Raw genomic sequence first — 11,986 nt, 5'->3', positions numbered from 1 at the left:
GGGTATAATTAATTGTAAATAGTGATTTTCACAAGCAAATCAAGTAAAACCAATTGGGTTTTAAACTTAGTCCCCCAACTGGACCAACTACTTGGCTTTGAGCTTGTTTGTCCAGCCCCCGAAGTTTAGTTTTCTGTCAACCCCCAATTCCTTACCAGATTCATCATTTGTACTGGACTTACAGGAATTGGAAGGTGACTCTTTCTTCTTTCCTGATGGAGATTAAAATTTTTTACGCAGAGGATCTCTATTTGACGAGGCCCAGTTAAGGGAAGCTTTTCACCGAGCTAACTGTTCTGTTTTATGTGTTATTGAAGGCGGTAGTTCGTTTGTTTGAACTTTATTAGTCCCCCAACTGGACCAACCACTTGGCTTTGAGCTTGTTTGTCCAGTCCTCGAAGTTTAGTTTTCTGTCAACCCCCCATTCCTTACCAGAGTCATCATTTGTACTGGACTTACAGGAATTGGAAGGTGACTCTTTCTTCTTTCATGATGGAGATTGAAATTCTTTACGTAGAGGATCCCTATTTGACGAGTCCCAGTTAAGGGAAGCTTTTCACCGAGCTACCTGTTCTGTTTTATGTGTTATTGAAGGTGGTAGTTCGTTTGTTTAAACTTTATTAGTCCCCCAACTGGACCATCATTTGTGGGTATAAACAATGGTGAGGATCCCTATACTGTTTTTGTTTTTCAAAAAGACCATGTATCCTACTAAGAGATGCACGCAACCACCATCTGCAATCGTGCTTGCAAGCACACACCCAAACGTCTCGCTTGGAGGTTGCAACTTTATACTCTCGATTATTTGTTGCATGGTACAATTTCACAGCATTTACGAGTTGCTTCTTATCAACGAAGACCATCCCTTTATCCAACTCTGGATTTTCAGCATTCCATATTCAGTTACGGGGAACGACATCGCGGTTACTAATGTCAAAATCACCACCCATGTGAATATTTTCATAGAAAGGGATTTCAGGTCTAGGTGGAATAGGGGCATTCTGAATATCAACGAGAGCGTCGGCATCATCTTCTTCATCATCATCATCTGATCCGCCCAATAAATTTTCTTCATTACACATTTCGTTCTCATCATTGTCTAGGGCGGCATCAGGACCGTACATGTCACTGTCAGCAAACTGCACAGAATTAACCGTTTCAGCCATATTACCAACAACTTCAACTTGAGTGGGATGATGGCTGTAGGTGGGCACATCTTCGGTGTTATTGTGAAATTCAGTCTCATATCCACCACGTGAACTTGATTCTCCACCATGGCCTTGAAATGTTTGTTGTGTGTAGCCCGCTGCATAACATTCATTTGATTCATACATAGGAGACTAAAACGCTGTCGTGTCAATCCCATGTGTCAGCAATGTAGTGAATGGACGAGAATCTATGTGTGTCATATTCGGGACATTGTGTACAACCACTTTATCAATGTACACTTCCAAACAATTTGGTGGTTGGAAACTTCCACCGATAGTTAATACGGTGTTCAACGCCTCATCGTCATTGATTGGTAATATTTTGTATTTGCTGGTTGCTTGCCACTGGCGATAAGGATATCTACATTTGAAGATCAATCGGACAGTTTCCCTGTAACTTGCCACCTTGGACATAAACATCTCCTCCAAATTGGTAAGTGTGGTACCAAGTTGCACCCCATATATCCCTTTCGGCTCAGCATCATATGACACACCTTCATTGGGATCCCGAATTATGTTTCCCTCCCAGTAGAAGATAATTGGAACAATTGCTCTATACTTGCTTCAATGAAACAATAAACATTAAAATATCAACAATATCCGTATATCGAATTTTACTTCTAAAATAATTATATGAATTTTAAATCATTTAATTAGAATTACTTGTGAGGCAATAACTTTAACTAAGTAATCAGTAATTGGACAAGCCATACAAACATTTTAAATCATAGTGTAAGTTTTGTATGAAATTATTATTTTTCTCATTGAGTTGAAAGAACTCGATTGATTTGGACAATATAAAATAGAGGTTTCAAACACTGTTCTTCATTTTTTAAAACTGGTGATCCAATTCTTCAAATTTATGGACAATTAAAGATAAGTTAATTTGATTTGCTCAAATTTGTACCATTAGGGACCTTAATGACAAAGTTATTTCCTATGTGAAATAGTAGCCCTCGTCCACATTTTAGATTTTTAGATGTCATAGAGGCTTTGTTATGAAATTCAAACAAAAAGCTCATTTTGGCTCGTTCAATACCCATTTCAAAAACTTTTTCAAATTTTCTTAAGTTTTGTGACGAAATTTTAATTTCTATTATAATGCTATTATATGTATTACAAATTCAGTTCATTAAATTTTTAAAAATTTCTTTTACAATATTATAAAATTAAATGCTAGCATTTTATGATATTCTCACCACTATTTGAATCAATCTCCATTTCTTCGCATTCAAAAATTACAGTCCAATATTCATCAACCATTTGCAGTTTCTTTATCAACAATGCAAGTCTAAAAAACAGAATGAGTTTTGCTTTTGAAAATAAATTTTTTTGGTATTAAAAAACAGCTCTGGAGTACCCTTTCAATATTATTTTTTTTCTTGTAAAAATCAATTCATAATGCAAGCTCTAGTATTGAAATTTGATTACAATTTCCAAACAACTCAAAATCTAAAAAACAAAAGGCAATTTGTCAACAACTACTACATCAATGTGCATATCTTAAACCTAGAAATTAATATTCCACAAATATGGTAAAATAGAAAATAGAAGGGGGTTTCTCCTGACGAAATTTCAAGAACTTCATATAACTCGAAGAATTGTAACTTAGAATTATACAGTTTTAGTAACAAAATTCATATTTCAGTATTCAAAGAGGGTACAGAAAAATAAAACTCATTAAAGAGAGATCTCTAGCCTCTAGCAATCCACGATTGAATCCTTAAACCTCTTTTGATGCTTCTCTTTAATTCATTTATGTGAAGAAAAAAAATATATATATATATATATATATGATAGAATTGTTGTCTTAAAGGCATAAGAGCAAGGATGATGGACCATTGAGATAAGGCATGAAAAATCAAAAATTCTTTAACTAGTTATAGTTACTACATTAAAACAGAGAAATGATGATGGATCAGTATTCTATTTTTTTTCTAATAAAATAGAGTTAAAATTAAATATATTTTTTTGAAGAATTTCATTTAGTAAAGATTAGTTTCATGAAATTTAACTTAGGAAAAAAAGTTAATCTTTCCATACACTTAGTATTTTTAATTGAAATTCATATTGGTCATTTTTTTGAAAGATAAAATTGACTTTAACCCCCTTTGCTTTACTCCATGTGTGATTTACCTTTGATATTTGAAAATAAGAACATAACCCCCTTATGACCTAGCACATGTTTCACACTTGATGTGAACTTGGATTGAACGTCTGACGGTATACTTCATTTAGTTCACAAACCAAAAGAACATTATAGTTATTTCCAAATTATATGGGTAGTTTGCACATGCACATTGAAGTGAAATTTGCCCTTTATTAAATATGCACAATGTCTTGAATTGAATAAATACACCTACAGGGTAAAATAGTATAGTCAAATAATAGACGGCAGATTCAAGTATACAACCCCACCTTGATATTACCAAGTGAAATACTGAATAAAGGTGTATATATATCTAGTACTATTATAAAGAGAAGTCTTCTCTGGGTGTTTATGTCTCATATTTTGGGTTTTCGATTACATAATTAGATAATTTCCTCAGTTTTATTAGATAATTTCGCAAGCTGAGAAATTGTTAATTTTGTATAACTAAAAAAATAACATTTTATTTTTATGAAATTTTATATTCAATATTGGTCATGTTTGATAAATCTCATTGTGTAGACTCCAAAAATATATATTTTATTAAAAATAAATGTGTATAATAAAAATTATGAAATTTGTAAGTTTTGAAAAAAAAAAAAAAAAGTAAAATTCCACATCAGCAATACTATTTGAATAACAGAAAATATCTAGTACTTTTGAGGCATGGTTAGGTGATTTTCAAAATATTTATGATTGATGGGGAGAGTGGGGCCTACAATTTTGTATTAGGGCATAAGGTATAATGCTTGGTGATTAGTGGATAACATTGTCATGTGGTGCACTTGTAACACCTAATAATTTTCTACTAACACTCAAGGAATTGACACAATTCCTTCTTCTTTTAACAAAGAGATGAGTTTTATATAAATAAATATTTTTAAAATAAGATTTTATGGGTTAACAAAAAAGAAAGAGAACTTAGCCTCCGTTTGGGAAGTGGGTTAGTTTTTTGGCTTTTTTGGCTATTTGAGCCTAGGCTCAAAAGCTTGGTTTGGGAAGGGCTTTTTGGCTTTTTGGACTTTTTTTTGTGAGAGAAGAGTATAATGATTATGGGTTGGATGTGATGTTTTGTCTGTTGTGGCTCAAATAGCCTATTTTGTCTTTTGTGGCTCAAAGAGCCAAAAGAGCCCAAATGAGCTCTTCCCAAACGACACCTGGAACATGAATATTCCCAATAGGACTTTTAAGTAATTAACCCAATTATTAGGACTTATTCCTTAAAATTTAAGAAAAACAAAAAGAAAATTTGATATTGAAGATTAAATTTAAAAACAAAAAATTAATAGAGTAGCAATGTGTACTGACAAAATTTGTATAATTTTTTTTGGTTTGATGCGGATCTTTCCCCTAAAAGAAGTGTTGATGATTTTCATCTGTAATAAAAGGCAAATTGAAACCCTAGCCGTGCAGTTTGCTTCTTGTCTCAAATCAATTTGATTCTTGAAGCTCTAATTGTATCAACTTTTATCCTTTAATTTTACACAATGCATGAATTAAGTGCAACGGATAATATCTATTAAGAGATTAGACCAAAATCAAATGCAAAATAATTCATTCAAAGGGGAATAGATCACTCACACTAATTCCTTAATTAGTTTGAGAATAATAAATTGACTATTTTAGTCTTGGTTTTAATCCAATTTCTAAACACTGAATAAAGGTAAAATACTGAATAAAATTGACTTTAAGAGAGCATGATTTTTTTTTTTAAAATTGACTTTATGAGAACATGATCTTTTTTTTTTTTTATTGTCAAAACTCTCAAATTTTGAATTTTTCAGATTCATTTCAATTTTTAGATTTTGAATTCAATCATACAGTTTACAGTCTTATTTTCTAGAACAAAATGATCATATATATGTAAGCATGTGGACCTCGAATTGAAATTGCCAGTCCATCTTAATTCTCAAGTCCACCTTAATTCTCAATTCATGAATTTCATAATATGAATTTCAATTCTCAATTCTCAATTCTCAATTGTATGAATTTCATAATATGGCATTAACAATTCTGAATTACATGAATTTCAATTCGCATAATTTTATTCTTAATTAAAAAAAATTCCTTTTATTAACAAGCAATTTTATAAAATTTTCAATTCAACAAATATATGTTGGTTTATTCACAATACAAAATTCTAAACCCTAATTTCAAAAAATATACAATAATTTCAACAAATTGAAAACCCTAATTTCAAATCCTAATTTCAACAAATCGAAAACCCTAATTCCAAACATTAACAATTCTGATTAACAATTCAAAACCCTAACACATTTATAATTTCATTTTGATCCAAATATTAACAATAAACCAACCTAATCATAATTTCTGATTTCACAATTCAAAACCCTAACATTTTATGATTTCATAATTTCATAACCACACATTTAAAACCCTAACACATTTCATAATTCCAAACCCTAACACATTTAACCACACATTTCATAATTCAAAACCCTAACACATTTATAATTTCATAACCCTAATTTCTAATTTCAAATTCAAAACCAGACATTCACAAACACAATAAACACATAAGATTGAAATGAGACACAGAGAGATAGATGTCATACCACGGACAGAGAGAGAGCAGAGACAGAGAGTGAGAGCAGAGTGAGTGTAGCGACCCTAATTTTCTTAAGTCATTTATTTATTATTATGATTATTATTATCTTATTTTATTTTTTATTTTATTAATTTTGTGGTCACATGAGAATTTAATGCGGTATTTAATTAATTTAATGTGTTGTGTAATTAATTTAATGTGTTATTTAATTATAGGTAATTAATTATATTGTTTATAAAAAAAAAAAGAGAGTGTTACATATATTGATTTTATAAAGCATATTTATATATATTGTAGTTATTTAATAAAATAAAATATATATCATATTTATTTGTGTTATATTTACATTGTATTTATGTTTTATGATATAATAGCCATTTGTTATATTGTAAGTGATTAGGTCATAATTTTAAGAGGAAAATAACGTGAGAAGCGGCTGTACGGCGAGAGAGAGAGGGAGAGAGAGAGAGAGAGAGAGATTGACCATCAAAGTGAAAAAAAAAGAGTGCTATGTGTGTGTGGCGTGAAAGTGAAGAAGAAGAAAAAGAGCAAAAAGAAAAAAATAGATTATGGTTTTATTTTGGTGGCTCCATTAGTTTTTCAAATATTTATTGGATCTTCAAAAAAATATAGTGAGTACAAAACCCACTTTCCTTGATTTATGTTTAATTCGCTGTTTTATTTAATTATTTATTTTTATTTGTTTGATGTTAGTTTGATTTTGTTTTATATAAAGATGATAGATTAATTTAAATTATTTTGATTAGTTGTGAATATAAGATTTAGGGTTTATAGATGATAGATTGATTTTAAGTATTTTGACTAGTAGTATATGTAAAGTTTAGGGTTCTTAGATAAGTGATAGATTTTAATTACTTTGATTAGTTGTGTGGGTAAACTTTAGGGTTTTTAGATGATTGATTAATTTTAATTACTTTGATTAGATGTATATGTAAAGTTTAGTATTTTTAGATGATTGATTAATTTTAATTATGTTTATTAGACGTATATGTAAGGTTTAAGATTTTTAGATGATTAGTTGATTGTAATAATTTTAATTAGTTGGGTATGAAAGGTTTGGGATTGTTTTAGTCGATTGATTAATTTTAATTATGTTGATTAGACGTATATGTAAGGTTTAGGATTTTTAGATGATTAATAGATTGTAATAATTTTAATTAGTTGGGTATGTAAGGTTTGGGATTTTTTTAGACGATTGATTAATTTTAATTATGTTTATTAGACGTATATGTAAGGTTTAAGATTTTTAGATGATTAGTTGATTGTAATAATTTTAATTAGTTGGGTATGAAAGGTTTGGGATATTTTTTAGACGGTTGATTAATTTTAATTATGTTGATTAGACGTATATGTAAGATTTATGATTTTTAGATGATTAATAGATTGTAATAATTTTAATTAGTTGGGTATGAAAGGTTTGGGATTGTTTTAGTCGATTGATTAATTTTAATTATGTTTATTAGACGTATATGTAAGGTTTAAGATTTTTAGATGATTAGTTGATTGTAATAATTTTAATTAGTTGGGTATGAAAGGTTTGGGATTGTTTTAGTCGATTGATTAATTTTAATTATGTTGATTAGACGTATATGTAAGGTTTATGATTTTTAGATGATTAATAGATTGTAATAATTTTAATTAGTTGGGTATGTAAGGTTTGGGATTTTTTTAGACGATTGATTAATTTTAATTATGTTTATTAGACGTATATGTAAGGTTTAAGATTTTTAGATGATTAGTTGATTGTAATAATTTTAATTAGTTGGGTATGAAAGGTTTGGGATATTTTTTAGACGGTTGATTAATTTTAATTATGTTGATTAGACGTATATGTAAGATTTAGGATTTTTAGATGATTAATAGATTGTAATAATTTTAATTAGTTGGGTATGAAAGGTTTGTGATTGTTTTAGTCGATTGATTAATTTTAATTATGTTGATTAGACGTATATGTAAGATTTAGGATTTTTAGATGATTAATAGATTGTAATAATTTTAATTAGTTGGGTATGAAAGGTTTGGGATTGTTTTAGTCGATTGATTAATTTTAATTATGTTGATTAGACGTATATGTAAGGTTTAGGATTTTTAGATGATTAATAGATTGTAATAATTTTAATTAGTTGGGTATGTAAGGTTTGGGATTTTTTTTTTAGGTGACTGATAAATTTTAATTATGTTGATTAGATGTATATGTAAGGTTTAAGGTTTTAGATGATTAATTGATTGTAATAATTTTAATTAATTGAGTATGTAAGGTTTAGGATTTTTAGATGATTGATTAATTTTAATTATGTTGATTAGATTTATATGTAAGGTTTAAGGTTTTAGATGATTAATTGATTGTAATAATTTTAATTAATTGAGTATGTAAGGTTTAGGATTTTTAGATGATTGATTAATTTTAATTATGTTGATTAGATGTATATGTAAGGTCTAAGATTTTAGATAATTAATTGATTGTAATTATTTTAATTAGTTGGATATGTAAGGTTTAGAATTTTTAAATGATTGACTAATTTTTAATTATTTTGATTAGACGTGTATGTAAGTTTTAGAGTTTTTGGATGATTGCTTGATTTTAATTAATTGCATTAGTTGGGTATGCAAGGATTAGGGTTTTATTTTGGGTGACTTTATTAATTCTTTGAGTGATTCTTTAATCTTCAAAAATAATTGTGAGTACAAAATCCACTTCCCTGGATTTATATTTAATTCTTTTTATTTATTTATTTATTTATTTGATATTAGTTTGATTTTGTATTCACACAAAGATGATAGATTGATTTTAATTATTTTGACTAGTGGTGTATGTAAAGTTTAGAGTTCTTAGATAATTGATTGATTTTAATTACTTTGATTAGTTGTGTAGGTAAAGTTTAGGGTTTTTAGATGATTGATTGATTTTAATTATTTTGATTAGTTGTATATGCAAGATTTATGATTTTTATATGGATTGATTTCATAATTGTAATCATACTCATGATTATATAAAATTAAAATAAATTTAGAATCCATAGATATTGGTTAGAGGATGGATTGATTCATTGTTTTTTTATTTATTTATTTATTTTTATTTGATGTTGGATTGATTTTGTATTTGCATGTAGATGATGAATTGATTTTAATTAGATTGATTAGTTGTGTATGCCATGTTTAGGATTTTTATATGAATTTATTTTATGATTGTAATTACACTCATGGTTATATGAAATTGATATTAATTAAGAACATATAGATAAATTCCTTATACTCCACCATGACTCCATGGATTGTTGTTTTATTTGAGTGATGGGGAGAAAGAGTGTATAAAAAAAGTGAGGATTATGAGAGTTATTTAATGCCTTATGCCCGGCATTGTTATATTTGTCTCATGATGTTGATGAGATGTTATTTATATTGTTGCCTCGTTCTCATGAGTAGACGAGTGCTTTGATTTGCGCGCGTACGTATATGCTAACCATCCGGGGAGTGTGAGTCAAACTCGGGACGATATCCCCGTGCAAGTTTGGCTTCGGAGCGGTGTTAGGTATACGGGAGGCACATGGGATATATGTGTAGGCCGGAAGGGGAGAGCCGAAGTGGTGGAGTTAAGGAACAAAGAATTTAATTATGAATTTATTAGCATAGTGTGTATGGTACTGTTATGTACATGATAAAAAAATAGTAAACGATCTTGATGAATTATGAAATTTGAGGAGAGGCGTGTATACGTAATTTTGGACAACTCTTGTGTTGTACCTTTTTATTAAAAAGATCGATTAGAACTTATAATCGGATGACCTTGGTTATTGTCGGTTTGATTCACTTTGGTAATGCAGATTTTATAGGCTGTTTTAACCCATGAAACGAGTTCATTTTTATTGGTTTCGCGTAAACTGAAGTAAAACATTATTCTGCATACTTTTCATGTTTTGAACTTTTTCGGAAAAAAAAATCATCTTATGGCAGTTTTTGTTCGTTTTCAGCTTCATATTTTTCGATTGAATTCCGTCTAGATTTTTTTTTTAGATCAAGTCTTTCTCTTAATCTGTTCAGTTTCTGTTAAATTCATTCACGTTGTCTTTTAGGAAATTTGATTTGGTACAACTTTCGTTCTTTGAGTTTGATCAATTCGAATTATTTAAGTATGAAACGATGTAATTTTATATTTGTTTCAACAAGTTACTTATGATTAAATTATACTAATTTTATTTGTTTTGCAGGATGGTGGGTCTTACTAACTTTTTATGCAGGGCTGACCCACCATATTTCTATTTCTATTTTGTTTATTTTATAATAAATTCATATTTCGTTGTGTACGGACAAGAAACTAAATGCCACCGTGTCTCGAGAAACTACCCATTCGTCTCGGTGCGGTTGGAACTACTTGTCTTGTCCCGTGATAAGAAATAATGTACTTTTTGTTTGTGTCTGGTGGACACGTGGGTGTCAATTCTTGTACTCATACCAGTATACTTGTATACTGACCCGTTTTGTCTCTTGGCAACTCGGGTGCGTTCTGTTGGGGCGCAGCTGAGCTTCCTTTGCAGGATTAGTAGAGGCTTTGGTGGTGACGAGAAATAACCGTGATCGTAGGACATGTCGTTTGGAGTTCTTTTATTTTTCTTGAGCTTAGGGTTGATACTAATTTATGTAATTATTATTTTTTTTTAATGACCTTAGTATTTTGAAAATTTTGGCTTGGGTTGTAACCTTACATTATTTAAGTTGTTTTGAAGTATTTATTGTTACTGTAACGTTGGATATATTAGATAGTTTATGAAATTATGGTGCATGGTATGATTGGTGTTTTGTTAATTACCTTATTGAGACTAGAATGTTTAGATTTTTGTTTCACCCCTAGGATTTGGATGATGGAATATTGATTGGAGTTTAGTCTTAATTTAATATTTAATTGTCCAAATTTTGGGGCATGACAGTGAGAGTCTGAGAACAGAGGGAGAGGGAGAGTGCGAATCAGAGAGTAGAGGGAGAGCTCGAGCAAGCAGAGGAGTCGTCTAAGAGAGAGGAGATCGAAATAAGTGTAAAAACGTGATTGCAAATGACGGCTTTTCCGTGTTTTATATAAGTTGTAAAAGCGTGGTTCCAATCCACGCTTTCATTAATGAACAGTGAAAGCATGATTGTGAATCACGTTTTTTTAACAAAATTAAATGAACAGTGAAAGCGTGATTCACAATCACGTTTTCTTTAGAAAAAAAAAAAATTATATGCACAATGAAAGCGTGGTTTCATCAGAAAACGAAGATGCACAGTGAAAGCATGGTTTCTTCAGAAAATTTTTTTATGTTAAAAGCGTGATTTGCAACCACGCTTTCTTAATTAAAAGTGTGATTTGCAATAGCACTTTCATTATTCATCACATTTTGGGCTCCAAACAGTGAAAGTGCGATTTGTAATAGCGCTTTAACCTAGTTTAAAAATTTCGTCCAAACTAAGTCTACTTTAGAAATTAAGATACAAAATAGACTTAATATGGAAAAAGCCTCGGGTTGGCAAAACCCATGTTCTGCATGCATGCACTGACATGCATGTGCCCTAAATGCACACACAGCTTCATCATTCCATACACTCCGTCTCAACAAAATCCCGGCCAGCATCAGAACGCCCGGCGACAGCAACCAGACCAGCTCTGAAGTCGGAGAACCCTGCATAGCTCCAAAACTGTCGCTCGGCAACAGTGGGGTAGCCTCCGACATGGCTACCGGCTGAAACCATGAACACTGGCGCAAAACACCAAACTAGAACCACCACCGCCGCACTGGATGATCACGATCATAAAGTCAAAACTGTAATGGATGTGGCATCGAAGGCTTGGTTTGACAGGATAAAGGTTGCCTGGCATGGATTGGATCAGCATGCATCAACAACTTGAACAACAATGGAACCGTCCTTGCAGTGTCTCTTCCGGCCACTGATGCACCTCATCCGATATCTCCGGCCACAGGAAGCTCCATTGTCCCATACTCCATCACTTGCTGCTACAAAATAGCCTCTGCAACCAGAGCTTCGTGGTCAAGAACTCAGGAACCAGCA

This window comes from Camellia sinensis, chromosome 2, assembly GCF_055761805.1.
Source record: "Camellia sinensis isolate YWXY chromosome 2, ASM5576180v1, whole genome shotgun sequence".
In the NCBI taxonomy this organism is placed as follows: domain Eukaryota; kingdom Viridiplantae; phylum Streptophyta; class Magnoliopsida; order Ericales; family Theaceae; genus Camellia; species Camellia sinensis.
The sequence above is the reverse complement of the archived record's forward strand: the minus strand, read 5'-3'. Positions refer to the sequence as shown.